Raw genomic sequence first — 4,775 nt, forward strand, 5'->3', positions numbered from 1 at the left:
TGTTCATCTGTTACCTAGCAAAACAACAACAACAAAATGTTCATCTGTTACCTAGCAAAACAACAACAACAACAAAATGTTCATCTGTTATCAAGTATTCTAAGAATTCCTGGTCAGTTAGGAATGTTCGTCACTTCATTGATTCAGTACATCTTGTTGATCAGTAGTGATTGATTGCTTTTTCACGGTTTCCTGACTCAGTAGAGAATTTTACTGTTCTATTGTGAATCATAATTACTTGAAATAATACTTGACACAATAATAAAAAATACCGGACACAATAAGTTACTCAATGTGACACTTGCCAAAAAAAAAGAAAAAAAAATAAACTTCAAATAGAATCTATTTCTCTTGGGTTGAAATTTTATGATTACGAGTTTTAAGAAACTTTTTTTTATGTGTTTTCTTATTCATTGACCATTAAACATCAAAGTGTCGATAAGTTAATGCATTGTTTTGCTCATTTTGACTAGAATGATGATCGGTCTAGTAACGAATTTGACCGTGGGATGGCGTTGTTTGCTGCTGAACATATATGTAACCGATGGCTTGTGCCTTGTATTTTTAGCTGCGGCATAGCGGCAAATAGAATGGCTTTAATTATTATTTTTTTGTCAAGTACAAAGTTTTAGCTCATAGCTCCGTCATCGCTTGACCGATTTGAGATCTAATTACAGTTTCGTACTCGGGGGGGGGGGTCAAAACCTTTCGATTGATGTATTTGACTACGCCCAAGGTCTTATAGATTAATTTACTTTAATCCTGCCCGAAAGAATTTCAAGTGCCGCTGCTATTGAGGATTCCCTCTTGTTCTTTATCAGTCCAGCCCAAGAATTTAAATTTTTACAACTTTTTATTAACATAAAACCCAAATTAAAGTTATAAAAAGCATGATTTGTGATCTTTATTTTGATATTAAAGGCGTGCTGATAACAAAAAGGCAATAACTAAAAGCTCTCTCAGTTCTCAACTAAAAACACGTGTAGAGAGATCCAATGTCACTCTCAGTTCTTAACTAAAAACCTAGTGTAGAGAGACCCAATGTCACTCTCAGTTCTCAACTAAAAACCTAGTGTAGAGATGCCCAATGTCACTCTCAGTTCTTAACTAAAAGTCAATATAAAGAGGTCCAATGTCACTCTCAGTTCTCAACTAAAAACCTGGTGTAGAGACCCAATGTCACTCTCAGTTCTCAACTAAAAACCTGGTGTAGAGAGGCCCAATGTCACTCTCAGTTCTCAACTAAAAACGTAGTGTAGAGAGGCCCAATGTCACTCTCAGTTCTCAACTAAAAACGTAGTGTAGAGAGGCCCAATGTCACTCTCAGTTCTCAACTAAAAACCTAGTGTAGAGATGCCCAATGTCTCTCTCAGTTCTCAACTAAAAACACGTGCAGAGAGGCCCAATGTCACTCTCAGTTCTCAACTAAAAACCTAGTGTAGAGATGCCCAATGTCACTCTCAGTTCTCAACTAAAAACACGTTTAGAGAGGCCCAAAAGTCCGAGTTACATTCACGGTTTTGCGTGTACGTGATTTTCTGACTTTTTTTTTTTTTCTTGTTCATTTTACCATCTTGATCTGCTGTTCACGCCATTGTTGGAAAATTTCCCAAAGTTTTTTAATTTCACCAATTATCACGTGGGGGAAAGATCACGTGGATTATTTAGAAGATATAAATAATCCGTTTTTAAAGCGTTTTTACTATCTGAGATCCGACTAACAAGTTCTTTAATATCTGCTTCTTTCTGGCGTTTAAATAAAAACATAGTTCGTTCGAACACGGTCACGATTCTGACACCAGGGTTACTATCTGCGTGGCTTTACGAAGGTACAGTAATCTCGTACCCTCTGATTACGCAGTATTTAACCAATAAAAAAACAAATTTTCATAATTTTTACTAAATAGATGTCTTAAAGGATTTTTACAATCGTTTTGACCCAGTCTCTTGTTATCCAAAAATATATTTTAGTCAACATTACTATCCCAAGTACTTTGACCTCTGACTCCGAATTCTAACACTAACTCGCACGTATAACTTAATACGTACGCTCTTAATGAACTTCTACGATCGTACATAGAATATGTTTCATTTATGTCAAACAGTGACGTCGTTCAGCCACTGCTGTTGGTTAAACTTGCCATGCAGCGTGTGATTGCTACAATAAAATGTAATATTTATAAAACACTACTTCGTATGTAACATTCTATTCATTAAATAAATCCGCTGAGGTAAAAGTCACGTGGGAGAGAACCCACCGGAGTTTTAGGAAGACTGGTGATTAATGTGACGTTATTTCTCTCTCTGATATATATTTATATAAATCTAGATTTTTAACTGTGAGGGCGTTATAATTGTAATAGTCAATCCCACTCTATAGTCAGGGTAGACCATCTAGGCGGTGGGTACTGCTGGCTGTTTGCCCTCCGTCTATTCAGCTCTTGTAAATTGGAGCGTCCGACCCGTTTAGTCGGTATGCCCTTGAAGTTGGAATTAAACGTTAAAACACTGCCATGCAATTGATATACGTTTTTTTTCACCCATATCGACGGTTTATGTATGACGCGCTAACATCCGCGAACGCGTCACCGAACGTTCTATGTAGAGCGTTACGTATAGCAGATGGTGTTCTCTAGTTGAATTGTAGTAGTCGCAAGAAGAAAGAAGCACCTGGTGATAAAAATAAAGAATTTCTGATGTTGCTCGGTATGCCTCAACGCATCACCGATGTGTTTACTTTGATGCAAACATGTGAAGGTGTTTTCACTTCTCTGTTACACAGACTGTTACTTGGAGCAGGGATCGATATCAACAGGTCCACGCTGAGAGGGACAGCCCTACACGAAGCAGCTGCTTATGGCAAGCTGGACTGTGCAAAACTGCTCATAGAGGTGAGTCCATCTCCATTATATAAGTAGCGTCCATATACAAATCCATCCCCACTATACAAGTTAAGAGTCCATGTACAAGTCCATCCCCATTATATAAGATGAGCCCATGTACAAGTCCATCCCCACTATATAAGTTAAGAGTCCATGTACAAGTCCATCCCCATAATATAAGTTGACTCCATGTACAAGTCCATCCACACTATATAAGTTGAGTCCATGTACAAGTCCATTCTCACTATACAAGTTAGTCCATGTACAAGTAAGTCTATTTGAACTATGTAAGTTAAAAGTCCATGTTCAAGTCCATCCTCACTATACAAGTTTGTCTCTTAAATCCGTATACACATCTGTCACTCAGAGATATACTGATATTCTCAAGTATATCTATAATAAAATTTGATCTAATTTACAAATATATCTCCAATTAAACGGTTGAATTTGTAGTGTGGACTTGAACACCTGCAGCTGCTCAGAATTTTCAGTTCCTAATATCATTGTGAGTGGTCCATATCTTTTGTGGTTCAGACTTCTGTCAGTTCCTAATATCATTGTGAGTGGTCCATATCTTTTGTGGTTCAAACTTCTGTCAGTTCCTAATATCATTGTGAGTGGTCCATATCTTTTGTGGTTCAAACTTCTGTCAGTTCCTAATATCGTTGTGAGTGGTCCATATCTTTTGTGGTTCAAACTTCTGTTAGTTCCTAATATCATTGTGAGTGGTCCATATCTTTTGGGGTTCAAACTTCTGTCAGTTCCTAATATCATTGTGAGTGGTCCATATTTTCTTGGTTCAAACTTCTGCAGATGCAGTTCCTATGGAGGTACGTTCTGTTGTATTCACTCTATTGTATGTACTTTGTATTTTACTTTCTTATACGTGTGAACATTAGAAACGTGAAACAGTATAAATATCTGCCACCAGGGGGCCATCGGAATATGTACCACGTTCGGACGTGAGGAGGTACTCTGAATGTAGAGTACTTAAAACTGGTGGGAATGGTGATTTCGATACCTTCATATGCCTGTCGATGGTTCATGAACAGGAGCCACAATTGTAATGCAAATTATTGGCTATCAGTTGTTCATAAATAGGAAGTGGCAATTGTAATGCAAATTAGTTCACGTGTCTTGTGACGTTAGTGATGCTCTTCTCGGATCTTGTTTATTCCCAGCCCTAATGTTCCTCTCCTCGAAGTACTATCCAGCGCTCGTGATGATCGGTGAACTCCTCTTGCACCAAAGATAACGAAGAGGACCACTTGAAGTACATGCTTCGTTGAAACTCGAGTTAATTACCCAGTAGAGGCTCACGTGCTCTAACATCAGTCCCGCGTGCTTAAAGCCCTTACTGGGGTCTAGACTACTGACTTGATCTTTAATTACCGTACCTGAACCTGTACTTCATTATAATTGGTTTGCATGAACAGAAACGTTTGATTTTCACTACATTCGATTAGTCAGAGTTCGTAACCGTAAATGCAGCTGTCGGCCTGAGGTCTTTGAAGAGTTGAATGCAATGTGAGAGTAAGGATGAAGAAAGAGGAGAACACGTTTCGAGACTCCCATAAGTCCCCATTGGATCTAGTTTCTTTCTGTAAAAAAGTATAAAAAAGATTGAATAAAACACCTCTGTTATTGACTGAATAATGCTGCTTTATTAAGGACTGAATAATGCTACTTTATTAAGGACTGAATAATGCTGCTTTATTAAGGACTGAATAATGCTACTTTATTAAGGACTGAATAGTGCTACTTTATTAAGGACTGAATAGTGCTACTTTATTAAGGACTGAATAATGCTACTTTATTAAGGACTGAATAATGCTACTTTATTAAGGACTGAATAATGCTACTTTATTAAGGACTGAATAATGCTACTTTATT

Source organism: Limulus polyphemus, unplaced genomic scaffold (genome assembly GCF_000517525.1).
Source record: "Limulus polyphemus unplaced genomic scaffold, Limulus_polyphemus-2.1.2 Scaffold5832, whole genome shotgun sequence".
NCBI lineage: Eukaryota > Metazoa > Arthropoda > Merostomata > Xiphosura > Limulidae > Limulus > Limulus polyphemus.